Below are 15,000 nucleotides of genomic sequence, written 5' to 3' on the forward strand. Positions count from 1 at the left end.
TGGATGTTAGGAAGCATAGTACAGTATAACAAAATAAAGTTTGGTATCTAACCAGAGTGCAAATGTAGCAGTAAAGTGCAACAGCAATATACAATGTACAGGTGGTTAAACTGGGTACAAAATCTACTAACTTGTATATTTTGTACTCAGTTTAACCACCTGTACATTGTATATTTCTATTGCACTTTACTGCTACATTTGCTCTATGGTTGGATGCCAAACTTATTTTCGTTGTACTGTACTTGTGCTGTATAATGACAATACATTTGTATCTAATCTAATAGGGAGGATGTTAGGAAGCATATGAAGGGTGATAGAAACAGGTTCCAATCACGAGGGGGCGAGGCTTATTTCAATGGACAATGATGGAAATTAATGTCATGCATGAATGTTTATTTTTTATTTTAGCATTTTTACAGCTTGATTCTGGTCAGACGTGACCGACAGAGAGCAGAGGAGAGGAAGAACGGGAGAAGATATGGGGCGAGGACATGCGGCAAATCCGTCCGGGATCGGAGGAAGGACGAACCCAGGTCGACCGCGTAGGTCTGCAGCGCAGTAACGTGGTGCGCCACTCGGGCGCCCCATACATGAATGTTTGTAACACATAGGTAGAGCAACGACAATAGGTTCACTACGGCCCAGAGAGCTGATTCCCTGAGGCTCTGACCAGCGAACCTGTGTAGCATCGCCCTCTTGTGTTCAAAAGGTGTAACTGTATGCTGAATATCTATGAGGACAGACAATGATGGAAATCGATTCAAACTAAATACTTGTCGTTGACCGATTTGAAAAGATATTCCAGGATTCACGTCCCTGGCCTGCTGTCAGCCTTAGTGCCCTGTTTCATCCACCGCAGCCTTGTAGTCAGTGGGATTAGCTCTGGATAGACAGACAGACAGACAGACAGACAGACAGACAGACAGACAGACAGACAGACAGACAGACAGACAGACAGACAGACAGACAGACAGACAGACAGACAGACAGACAGACAGACAGACAGACAGACAGACAGACAGACAGACAGACAGACAGACAGACAGACAGACAGACAGACAGACAGACAGACAGACAGACAGACAGACAGACAGACAGACAGACAGACAGACAGACAGACAGACAGACAGACAGACAGACAGACAGACAGACAGACAGACAGACAGACAGACAGACAGACAGACAGACAGACAGACAGACAGACAGACAGACAGACAGACAGACAGACAGACAGACAGACAGACAGACAGACAGACAGACAGACAGACAGACAGACAGACAGACAGACAGACAGACAGACAGACAGACAGACAGACAGACAGACAGACAGACAGACAGACAGACAGACAGACAGACAGACAGACAGACAGACAGCCAGACAGACAGACAGACAGACAGACAGACAGACAGACAGACAGACAGACAGACAGACAGACAGACAGACAGACAGACAGACAGACAGACAGACAGACAGACAGACAGACAGACAGACAGACAGACAGACAGACAGACAGACAGACAGACAGACAGACAGACAGACAGACAGACAGACAGACAGACAGACAGACAGACAGACAGACAGACAGACAGACAGACAGACAGACAGACAGACAGACAGACAGACAGACAGACAGACAGACAGACAGACAGACAGACAGACAGACAGACAGACAGACAGACAGACAGACAGACAGACAGACAGACAGACAGACAGACAGACAGACAGACAGACAGACAGACAGACAGACAGACAGACAGACAGACAGACAGACAGACAGACAGACAGACAGACAGACAGACAGACAGACAGACAGACAGACAGACAGACAGACAGACAGACAGACAGACAGACAGACAGACAGACAGACAGACAGACAGACAGACAGACAGACAGACAGACAGACAGACAGACAGACAGACAGACAGACAGACAGACAGACAGACAGACAGACAGACAGACAGACAGACAGACAGACAGACAGACAGACAGACAGACAGACAGACAGACAGACAGACAGACAGACAGACAGACAGACAGACAGACAGACAGACAGACAGACAGACAGACAGACAGACAGACAGACAGACAGACAGACAGACAGACAGACAGACAGACAGACAGACAGACAGACAGACAGACAGACAGACAGACAGACAGACAGACAGACAGACAGACAGACAGACAGACAGACAGACAGACAGACAGACGTGACCCAATACATAATCCCCTGGCTTTGCCTGGTGGAGATAATAGTGTGTGTGTGTGTGTGTGTGTGTGTGTGTGTGTGTGTGTGTGTGTGTGTGTGTGTGTGTGTGTGTGTGTGTGTGTGTGTGTGTGTGTGTGTGTGTGTGTGTGTGTGTGTGTGTGTGTGTGTGTGTGTGTGTGTGTGTGTGTGTGTGTGTGTGTGTGTGTGTGTGTGTGTGTGTGTGTGTGTGTCCACTACCTCTACCTATATTCTGGAGTCTAATCAGCATACTTGCCTCTGTCTGCCCCATTCACACCATGATAATATGGCTCATAGGAAAGAGTTTTGCTGGGAGGATGGGAGCTATGCTGATATGCTCCGTGCTCATATCTGGGTTTGATTGTTTGCAAATGATATAGATATGATACAAATAAACAAACAGTTTATTGGATATAAATACCTGTTAATTGTTCCTTTTTATTCCTTTATGCCGTGGAGCAAAACAGAGAGTAAGAATCCCATTGTACTTGTTGCGTATGGAAAATAAATCTGAATCTTATCTGATTTGTATCATTGTGTCAGACTGGTGACTGGTTGGCAGCATTTGGGTAATAACTGTAATATATGTAACATATAATATAACTGAACAGACCCTCATCTGCACCTTTGATTACACTGCCTATACTTGCTCATGTGCTTATATTCAGAGTTAATTATACTGTAGTGTTTACACTGCTTATTTTTACTTTTCTACTGTACTATAACTATTGCCTATATGTATGTTTTTCTACTATTACCCTGCCCATACCTGTACCCCCCCCCTTGCTGCTATGATGCCTGAATTTCCCCAAGGGGATCAATAAAGAAATATCTTATTTTATTTTATCGTATCTTAATCCTTGGATTACATTATCAGATTACAAACATAACTGTAATCAGCCCAGAATACATTTTATGAATTGCTTACTTGTTCTCTGGGATTACAGTCACATTCTGCTTACTTATACTAATACTATACTATATGGAACAATCAATTACTACCATGTAACACAGGGGTCAGGAACCTTTTTGACTGGGAGAGCCATAAAAGCCAAATATTTCTAAATATATTTCATTGAGAGCCATATAGTATTTTTAACGTATAATGAATTAAATATGTCTTACTTTTAATGCGACTTCTGGTGCTGCATGGTTTTGCTGATGGCCTTGTAATCTGGTTCATACGTGGTGAGGTTGAGCTTCATGCAGGCGTTGAGGCTTCCATCAGTTAAACGTGAGCGTAGGTTGGTCTTAATGTTCCTCATATGCAAGAATGACTGCCCACATGCATATGTAGAGCCAAACATGGTCAATATATGGCAATACTCATGCTGCATTGTGTGGTATGTCACAGGAAGCTCGTTCCAAGTTTTAAGAATCAGCTGGTCTTCAGGTTGAAGATTTTTAATTTCTGTCCACTTGTGTTCCCTCGCCAGCTCTGCTCGCTATATCTTCAGCTACAGATACTATTAGCTGTATCTTCAAAACTAATTTCTGTTTACTTTTAAATGACACAGTATTATTAAGAAATATCACAAGTATAATTTTTTTTTTTTTTTTTTTTTTTTACTCAAAAAATTCTGGGAGCCATATGCTGTCACCAGAAGAGCCATATATGGCTCGCGAGCCATAGGTTCCCGACCCCTGATGTAACATGAACTAATTGATTGATTTGAATTATTAGCAATCAATAACTGGTTACCTTTTATAACCATGTAATACAAAATCAGACCAGCCTGCTTTTATTGTTGTAACCCACTCAACAATGATGATGTGTTATGAAAAGCAGTAAATAGACAATGTCTAAAATGTCTCTCTCTATTCTGTTATTTTTACCTGCAGGCATTTAACATCTTGCCCAGGGACTGCAGTTTGAAAACTAGCTACCCAGCTAACACTGGCATATTTACAGTGGTGGTCCTCTGTCTCATTACTGTTATAATAATGTACACTGTCCCTAATTAAATAAACATAATAAAGTAAAGTGGATAATATAGATAGATAGACAGACTGCTTCAGCCACACAGATTCATTGCAACGTAAGTAAGTAAGTAAGTAAGTAAGTAAGTAAGAAAGTAAGTAAGTAAGTAAGTAAGTAAGTAAGTAAGTAAGTAAGTAAGTAAGTAAGTAAGTAAGTAAGTAAGTAAGTAAGTAAGTAAGTAAGTAAGTAAGTAAGTAAGTAAGTAAGTAAGTAAGTAAGTAAGTAAGTAAGTAAGTAAGTAAGTAAGTAAGTAAGTAAGTAAGTAAGTAAGTAAGTAAGTAGGTAAGTAAGTAAGTAAGTAAGTAAGTAAGTAAGTAAGTAAGTAAGTAAGTAAGTAAGTAAGTAAGTAAGTAAGTAAGTAAGTAAGTAAGTAAGTAAGTAAGTAAGTAAGTAAGTAAGTAAGTAAAAGAAAATTAACAAGGCAATTCATAAAAAAACATCCAAGGTAAAAACAGTGTAAAAACAGTGCTTCACCAGTTTAAAAAACAAAGAACAGGTCAATTGTGTGTATTGAGCTGTACTGTACTGTACTATACCCATTCTGCAATCTGTTAATTAAACTAAATCCTGTATGTACGTGGCCAAACACCAACCTGAACATAATTGACTAACAAGCCCAGACAGGGTTGATTGTGACTCTTCCACCATGACCTAAATAAATGAACATTGTATCAACAAATGTGCTTTGTTTTGTATTAATTTAGGGTTGTGCCATTATTATTATGCAAAAATAATAATTGTGATTAATTCTGTAATGAGTTGTGTGTTTCTAGCATCCTTGACACCCAAGGACAACGATGGAAATAAGTCAAGAGGCTTTTACGTTACTATCCTTGACAGCAATGTAAGCTGGATTAATGATCTGTTTATGTTGTGGAGTCTAAATAAAAACCTGAAACCTGAAACCTTCTCATCACCAGAGAAGCCCGTTTGAGCCAGAGATCTTATCAGCAGCACTTTGACACCCAACATCACTATTGAACTATTTTACCCTCTCTATTCTATTGTACTATTTTTTTTTACTGTCTATTTTAAAGTTACCATAGAACTGTCAGACACCATTGAGTTGAGATTGAATATATTTTCTGCCGGGTGAACTTTGTACCTTAGAACAGTGGAAAAGGCATAATAGTATCTGAGAAAGACCTAGTGCTCTGACAGACATCTAAATGTCTATATTATGTGTATCGGTGATAATCAAACTGTTAACAAAGAGGCCTATTAAAATGTTAGATCCTAATATGGAAAAACGATGTGATTTAATGATCTATGCCTTACCTTGACTTTGTCTATTTTGCCGCTATCTATTTATGCTCGTTTTATACTTATTTTATGTCTGCACTTTATGCATTGCTCTTGATCTGCCAATTTTGTGCTCATTTTATGTCTGTCTTTTTTTACTGCTGTGAAGCAGTAAAAGCAAGAGCTGCAATTCTTGTATGAAATGTGCTATAATAAAGTTTATTATTATTATTATCAAACTAAAATGTGGGTCCGTCCTCTGACAGAGGCTTCCCGTTAACCCTTTCACTGCCACTCTACCAAAGGGTTAATCCTTTCACTGCGACAATACAGAAGGTTAACCCTTTCACTGCCACACGACAAAGGGTTAACCCTTTGATTACCACACTACAGAAGGTTAACCCTTTACTATCACACTACAGATGGTTAGTAAAGGGTTAACCTTCCGTAGTGTGGTAGTGAAAGGGTAAATACCATAGTCTGTCCAGGAGCTTAGCGCTTCCTCACCGGGGCCCACTGGGCGGGACTCGACCCTCCGCAACATTATTTTTGGCCCTCCGAACGGCTCCAGAGGATAAGCAGCAGACAGTTCAGCTAGAGGCGCTCCAGTGAGTGTCTCATAACCAAAGTGGTCAGGTGCTCTTGGGCCTTTGGGGAAAAGACAAGCGCTGCTGGATAATCACTATATATTTCATTTGGTCTATTTTCATGCAATTTAACCAGAGCATGTGTCTTTCAGGGCCACAGACCAGTCTGGGGGGTGTTGCTGAGTGATCCTTGGCCTGATTACTACTTACACACAGGGGCGTAGCTGGGGGGGGGGGGGGGGTAGCTTAGGATGATTCCAAGGGCCCAGCACTGGGGGGGGGCCCAAACATTTTTTTTTTTTTTTTACTAGACTTCACTCAGGTGTATTATTGATGCTCTCATTGATACTATGTTTGTTTCTGAAGTGTGTGTGTGTGTGTGTGTGTGTGTGTGTGTGTGTGTGTGTGTGTGTGTGTGTGTGTGTGTGTGTGTGTGTGTGTGTGTGTGTGTGTGTGTGTGTGTGTGTGTGTGTGTGTGTGTGTGTGTGTGTGTGTGTGTGAGATATATAGAGAGAGAGGGGGGGCTTTGGTAGACTATTGCGTTGGTCCATTCATTGAAGATGAACGCAATGCGACATCCTTTACTAGGCTCACCCACCAACAGTGCAGGTGCTGAACTGCTGATCCGAATGTATAGGTAAAAACCATATTATGCGTTTTCATCAATAAAAAAATTGCTCGCATTCACTGGGGGCCTACAAATACATTCTTTCATGGGGCCCAGAATCTGGAGCTACACCCCTGCTTACACACCTGCATATAACCCATTATAACATGGCGTTTTCACATTCGCCGAAATGCTTGATTGTGATTGGTCAATAGCCCCTGACAGCGGTGAATAATTTTTCGATAACTGACCGCTGCCATGGGCAACGCGCAATAATCACCGGTGATTATTGCTTTTCGCAGCTGGAGCAATCAAGCCCACTGACACACACTGCATCAGTGCAATCAGACACGCCTGCCGGCTGCCGGCGATAATAATAATCACTTTATTTGGGCTGACAGAGCCACAGAACAACTGCGTCTGCATTTGATCGCGTCTTGTCGATGGTGTAAAATGAATTAGGTATATTGTTAGTAAGTTAGCCATGTAATAAGCGGGATAATGTATAGCTATACTCGGTCATTGTCGCAAAATAATTGACCTTCACTGACGTTTAGAACACCTCGGAGAGGCGCCTCGGTATTCTAAACTCCGTGTCGGTCAATTATTTTGCGACAATGACCTCGTAGCTATACATTATCCCTTACTTATAACTCTGTATTATAGCATGCACAATAATGCTGTACCTTATATACCATATATACATTTATTCTATATACACACACATCTGTCTGTTCATACCTGCATATAATCCCTTTTACATATCTGTAGATCTATATCTGTACATATCCCTTACCCATACTCTGACTTTACACTGCTGGCCAGTATGACTTACTACCATAGTGTCTTTATACGTGTATCACTGTACATATTAATACTACAACTCTGTGCGTACAGTACATCTGATTAGCCCTATTACTCAGTAGTACTCATTTATATTATGTTATATTCAGTTTAACCACCTGTAGGCTACATTGTATATTAGCCTACTATTGCACTTTACTGTTACATTTGCACTCTGGTTTGGTGCCAAACTTATTTTCATTGTACTGTACTTGTGCTGTATGATGACAATTCATTTGAATCGAATCTAATCTAATTAGCAGTATGTTGTGAAGGGCCAGATTAAACCGAATATATATATTTATTTATATATATATATTTAATTGTATTTGTATATTCTCTAATATTCCCTGATATCCCTTGTATATTCCTTGTACAATATGCATTGAATATCCATTCTAGCCTACTGAACATCCCATAATAGTCTCCATTCTACTATTGGTCGAGACCTTGGTGCCAGGCTGCCATACCCCTCAGACCCAGTTCAAACGTACCGCTCGACATGTACGAACAAGTCCTAGTTCCGCGTAGGAATTTGGCTACCGCACCACTAATGGGACTATTTGTTCATAGTGCGTATATATACTGCGCTACTAAAGTAGGACTTTCTTTTCAGTCCAGTTTCTTACCCTCCAATAGAGTCACAGACGTAAAGCCTCCCCGCGATGCCACGTGTGGGAGTAAGGCCAAGTTCGCCTACCATCGGTATTGAGACATCGTGTATATTAATATTTGAATAGTCATATTTGGCACTATATCGTCGAGTTGGACGTAGTCTATTAAGCTAATAATAGTCTGTTAATATATAGTGCTTCGTGCGGTGAGAATACTACCGTAGTCAGTACCCCATCGTTTCGGGCAGAGAACTGGCTGCTTACCCAGGGTGGTTGACCCTATGTGAAGCTGCACCCGAGGAGCCCCAGAGCCGACGAGCGAGTGGACCTGTATACCGGATTATTCTACCGACGACAGCCCGCCTTCCCAGGCACGGATTATGCTTTGGATACTTTGATTATTCTATGGATAAAGACCCCCGACACTACCGTGTGTTGGAACCCCCCCCCTGGAGAGGACACAAGGTGAGGAGACGCTCTGCAAGACGAGGTCTCTCCACATCTCTCCCCCGTGGACCGGAGAGAGCCGGCCCACAAAGAGTCCACCTGCTTTCATCTGTGGTCCAAGGATCGCCGGCGCATTGAACGGCACTACAGTGGGTTCTCCTGGGATACCCTTGGCCGGACGAGGCAGCTGGATTCTACCCCCCCCCCCCTCCTACTCCTGTCGGCTTACAAGCGACCGGATTAACCCCCTCTAGTGTATCCAGCCTATAATCATTAAAGTATCATTGCTGTTATTCCTTAACTATTCCAGGTCGTATATTTACCACCTGCGCCTTCAGAGATTGGACATTATCTATTGATATACCGACGAATACTCCTTGCCATAAAAGTGCATACTATTTCAATTCATAAATGTAATTAAGTGATTAAGTGTTTAGTCTACACACCATCGCTGTGTAGGCAATAAAGACTTGTTTCTAATTCGTACATTTGTGTTGGATCCGTTTCATCTACGTGAGAGTGTTCATGATAATATATTTATGCCGTGTACTGGGTGGCCGAATATTAAGTACAAAGGTAGTGGTAGTAAGTATCATATCTAGTAATACAGTCAGGGAATTGTACCCCTCAGTTACAATTGGTCCTTCGAGCCGGATGGTAATCAGTGTAATATTAATATAGTGTTATTAATATTGAAATGGCCTATTATGAACACTCCACGAAACGATCCTCCTAACCAACGCCCGCAGCGCGAACGACGGCTCCCTCAGTACTTAGAGGCTTACGCTGTCAGTCAACAACCTAGTCTTCTACTAACAGTAAACGCGGTAAAACTAGAAAGTAAAAGTATGTCTAACCCCAACGCCCAGACTACCCCGACCATAGAGGCCCCTACGGGCTCTAATGTAACTGACCAAGTTCACGGTGGGGACCAGTGGGAACCAGACATGACTTCACACCCCGCCAGTACTGAAGAAGTAGTCCCCGATGAGTCCCGGGAGGAATACAACGCTACCGAGAGAGAACTCGGCACGGAAGAAGACGGGGAGAGCACCGTGGAGATAGAACTCCAAGGCTCCGCAAGGAGTACCCCGAGGGAAGGCTCCCCTATACAACCGCCTTCTCCCAGCGAGGCAGAGAGGACCCTACAGCAGGCCTTCCTCATCAGCCTGAACGCCGCTGCTGAACGCGACCGACTGCAGACCCAGCAGCGGAGCGAAGAAGAGCAGATACGTCTAGAAATAAGACGCATTCAGATGGAAGAGAATGTGGCCCGAGAACGAGCCGGTGCTCAACGGGACGCAGAGCGCGACAGACAGCAAGCGCAACTAATAGAACAGCTGATCAGACGGACAACACCCTCTCCCTCCGCCAGAGGCTCCAGGAACTCGTCTAGACACACCTCCAGGGCGGCATCCCCTAGCCGAGTAAACAACCCTGAACTTGACCAACAGACGAGGTCTATACCCCCCACAGACCACCTCCCCCCACCGGTCCAAGCGAGACCTAGCAACCGGGAAGGAGCAGCATATCCTGTGGAGAGGCTAAACCAGAGACTACAAGCACTGGATGACCCAACTGAAGACGAAGAGGAAGAGGAGGAGAACCACGCCCGAAGACAGCACAGTACTCTACCGGACCAGGAGGTCCGGTACAGCCCAGGCTATACTCCCGCGGAGCTGCGCTACAGACCCCCGACTCTATACACGGGTGAGCACGACGCACGACCCGCACCGAGGAACAGCACCTGGACAAGCGGGCCATGGTACACTGCCGGTACCAGCCCATACCAAGAAGCGGGAGGAGACTCGCCTAGGAGGCCTCTCCCCCAACGCTCGCCGATGTATCCACAGTCAGCGTCATACATTGGCACGCCTATGGTACCCGACTTCACCCAAGAGAACCGGGCCCAGTATACAGAACTCCGCATGTGTCTGGAGACCATGTTGGTGGATGTATTGGATGAACGCCACAAATACGCCATCCTACTGCAGCACTTAAAGGTGCCCCGCGCACATAATATAGCGCTCGCCTACGCGACTTCCACCACCCCATACACAGCAGCGCTGGTAGCATTGGACCAGAGGTATGGGCGCATATGGGATTACGTGATCCAGGAGATCCGACACATCGACCGCTTACCCCCAGCAATAGACAATCGAGCACTGGACGACCTGTCCATCAGAGTGCAGTCCCTGGTAGGGATGTTGGGAGCGCAAAGAGAGAAGGGGAAGTATGAACTTTACGCCAACTCAAATGTGGAAAGGATCCTGGAGAAGCTGCCGCCCGCTCGTCAGGAGCGCTTTAGGCGGCAGAGGGACCACAGAGACCCGAATGGCCCCGAACCGAACCTCCTCGATCTAGCAGACTTCCTGGCGAGAGAAGTCAGCAGCCTACGGCTAGATACATTCGGACGGAGCACCCCTGGCTCCAGAGAAGGAACCAGACGACTAAATGATGGAAGAAGATCGGTGACTGTGATGCACCAATCGGAGTCAGTACCGAGCAGCAGGAGCCACAGTACCCCCTCCAGAACGGAGAAGTGGAAGATAGTGTGCCCCTACTGTGAGAAAGAACACTGGCTAGCGCAATGTGACTCCTTCCCCAAGCTGAACGCGGAGGAAGCAGGTCAATGGATAAAGTCCAACAAGCGCTGTTTTCGCTGTGCGCGCTCACACATGGCAGCCGAATGCCGCTTAAAGAAAAGGTGCACCAAGTGCGATGGAGCCCATCTGGACATACTTCACGACAGTAACAGACGGCGCCCTTCACCTGCACCATCCAGCCGCAAAGCGAGCGTCATGTACATCGATCCCGCCAGCAGCAGTGGAGCCCGAGTACTCCTAAAAGTAGTGCGTGTGACACTAAGCTACCAGAATAAAGTCCTGGACACTTACGCCGTCCTCGATGACGGGTCAGAGAAGACCCTGCTGCTCGCCTCCGCTGCGGCCCAGCTAGGGCTGCGGGGAAGCGAAACCCAAATGACAATTCGGACAATAAGACGAGATTTGAAGACGATAAAGGGCGAGAATGTCTCATTCTCTATCGCAGCAAGCGGCCAGCCTGAGCGACGGTACCAGATTGCAGACGCTTTCACCAGCCAAGAAATAGGACTGTCGCGGTACACATACCCCGTCGCCAAGCTGATGGAGAAATATGCACATCTGCGCAAGTTACCGATCCCGCTCATAGACAATGCTATGCCGACCCTGTTGATAGGCTCCGACCATGCAGACCTCATTGTCCCGATAGACCGGGTTCATACCGGACCCCGAGGCTGTCCTGCAGCAGTCGAGACCCGTTTGGGATGGACTCTCCAAGGCCCGCTCGCCAAATCTCTCAACCGAAGTACAGCCACTAGATGTCTCCACTCCCGAGTCACAGAGGGAGAAACCGCACTCCTGCAACACGTAGAGCGGCTATGGAGCTTGGAACAAATGCCCTTTAAGAATGGAAAGAAAGACATTCGCTCTAAAGATGACATTTACGCCATTCACCTCCTCGAGACAGGGACCAAGAGAGTCCCGGTCAACGGCGTGTTGAGATACGCCACGCCACTCCTGCGGCGAGAAGGAATGCCTACTTTCCACGCCAAGACAGATGCCATAGAACGGTACCTGCTGAACACGGAGCGGCGCTTAGCCAAGAACCCCGCCCAAGAGAGTGTATACCGCGCTGAGATTGAGAAGCTCATCACAGCGGGACACGTCACAAAGATGGACATTAAAGAGGCTGACCAGACCACTGAATCGTGGTACGTGCCCCACCACAAGGTCCATCACAACGGTAAAGACTGCATAGTATTTAACTGCAGCTACCAGATCGGATCCCAAAATCTGAATAAAGAGTTACTGCCCGGTCCCACACTCGGCCCCTCCCTACTCGGCGTTCTACTCCGCTTCCGCCAGGAAAAGGTGGCCATCAGCGGGGACATTAAAGGAATGTTCCTGCAGGTGAGATTAGTAGAGGCGGACAAGCCCCTGTTACGGTTCCTATGGAGAGAGAAGCCAGGAGATGAGCACCCAGCCATCTACCAATGGGAAGTCCTCCCCTTCGGAACGACGTGCAGCCCCTGCTGTGCGACATTTGCACTACAGAAACATGTAGCAGAGGACCCAGCAGCGGACGAAGAGGTCCGACACAGCGTAAAGAACAGCTTCTACGTAGACAACTGTCTACAAAGCCTTTCAACCCAGGAAGAAGCAGAGGCTCTCCTGATTAAACTCCGCGCCTCATTGATCAAAGGCGGCTTTGATCTCAGGCAGTGGGCCAGCAGCGATCCGCAAGTACTGCGCAGCCTCTCCTCCGAGGACAAGGCAGCCAGCAGCGAGACCTGGATGGCTACAATCCCGGGAGAAGCCCAGGAGATGACCCTGGGATTGGTGTGGCGATTCAAAACAGATTCGCTTCACTACAGACACAAGCCCCTGACTACGGAGCAGGGAAGGCCGGCGGCGGCGCCGACCACCAGACGGAGTGTGTACACAACACTCGCCCGACAATATGACCCGCTAGGATGTATTCTACCGTACACCACCAGGGCAAAAATGATTGTACGAGCATTGTGGGACAAGGACCAGGGCTGGGACGACCCCATTCCCGCACACCTTGCATCCACCTGGAGAGAGTGGGAGATGGAGCTCCACTCACTCCCAGGCGTTAATATGCGCCAAAGCTACTTCCCACCCACGGTGAGGCCAGAGACATGTAAAATGGACTTGCACGTCTTCAGTGACGCCTCAGAGGTCGCATACGGATCAGTAGCCTACTTGCGGGCCCAAGACCAAGGGGGAGAGATCTACACAGCATTTGTCCTCGCCCGCTCGAGAGTAGCCCCACGCAAGCAACAATCTATCCCACGTCTAGAGCTCTGCGCAGCCTTAGCCGGAGCGCACCTAGCCACGCTCATCCAACGTGAGCTCACCATACCGGTGTCTAGAACAATCCTGTGGTCAGATTCCACGACGGTACTCGCCTGGATCAAATCGGACTCATGCAAGTACAAAGTCTTCGTGGGAGTCAGAGTCACCGAGATTCAAGACTTAACCGAAGAGTTAACCGGAGAAACAGAGTGGCGCTACGTTGATACAAAACAGAACCCAGCTGACGTCATCACCCGGGGGATCCCCCTGGATGACCTCACCCGTCGCAATGTCTACAGTGACGGCCCCGCATTCCTAAGACTCCCGGAAGGACAGTGGCCCATGCCTATCCCGAGGGCAGCAAGTCCAGAGGAGGTGGAAATTAAGAAGTCTGTGTTCTGTGGATTGAGCACCGTAGCCTCCACCGACCCTAACATAAACGATTGCACGTCCATAGAGAGTGCACAACAAAGAACATTCCTGCGGTACCACCCGGAGTGCAAGTCCCCCGCTGATATGTCAGCGGCTAACTACGAGGAAGCAGAATTGCTTCTACTGCAGCGAGCCCAGAGAGACTCGTTCCCCGATGAATTGGCCTGTCTACAGGGAGGAAAGCCCGTCCCATCCGACAGCAGATTAATTCACCTGGCCCCCGAGAGCGACGCTCACACCCTCATCAGAGTGGGTGGTCGCCTACGCAGAGCCCCCAATCTACCGGATGACATTAAATACCTGATCGTATTGAACAGCCGACACAAGGTCACAGAGCTGATTATAAAGAAATACGATGAGGATGTACATCACGCAGGAGCAGAAAGAGTCTTCGCGGAAATCAGACGTCGTTACTGGATCCTACAAGGAAGAGAGGCGGTACGACGCTTCCAACGAACATGTCTAGACTGCCGCAAGTGGCGCGCGCAGCCCAGCATACCAAGGATGGCTGACCTTCCTCCATGTCGCCTCCGAATCGGTGACAAGCCATTCCACTCAACGGGTATGGACTGCTTTGGCCCGCTGCACATAAAGAAAGGAAGAGGAACCGAGAAGCGGTGGGGTATTGTATTCAAATGCATGACCACCAGAGCGATACACATCGAGCTTCTCCCGACCATGAGCACAGACTCATTCCTTATGGCCTTCCGTAGATTCATATCACGGAAAGGAAGACCGTCTACCCTATTGTCCGATCATGGGACAAACTTTAAAGGCGGCGAAAGAGAGCTGAGAGAGAGCTTCCAAGCTATGGGCCCAGAACTTAAGACCCACCTCGCTCCAGCACAGGTTGATTTCCAATTCAACCCCCCAAACGCACCCCACTTCGGTGGCACTTGGGAACGAGAAGTGCGCTCCATAAAGACAGCCCTGTACGCAGTACTTGGGGCCCAGACTGTGGCGGAAGAAGTCCTAATGACAGTCCTCACGGAGATTGAGGGAGTACTTAACTCGAAGCCCCTCGGATATGTCTCCAGTGATGTGGCGGATATCGACCCAGTTACCCCCAACACACTCCTGATGGGGCGGCTAGATCCCACATTACCCCAGACAATGTACCGGCCTGAAGAAGCGAATGGCCGACGAATGTGGAGGTACAG

The 15,000-nt window shown here is 46.9% G+C and overlaps 1 pseudogene across 1 annotated transcript in view; it reads right to left on the minus strand.

Annotated features, from left to right (window-relative positions):
- The window catches only part of LOC311240446, a 45,547-nt pseudogene extending 40,279 nt beyond the window's left edge, over positions 1 to 5,268 (minus strand). The window contains exon 1 of the transcript XR_014621103.1: positions 5,248 to 5,268. The product of XR_014621103.1 is annotated as an uncharacterized misc_RNA (transcript). The remainder of the gene's footprint in view (positions 1 to 5,247) is intronic.
- Between the last annotated feature and the right edge of the window lie 9,732 nt (positions 5,269 to 15,000).

The sequence above is a fragment of the Notolepis coatsorum genome (genome assembly GCF_963971535.1).
Source record: "Notolepis coatsorum genome assembly, chromosome: 14".
Classification (NCBI taxonomy): Eukaryota; Metazoa; Chordata; class Actinopteri; order Aulopiformes; family Paralepididae; genus Notolepis; species Notolepis coatsorum.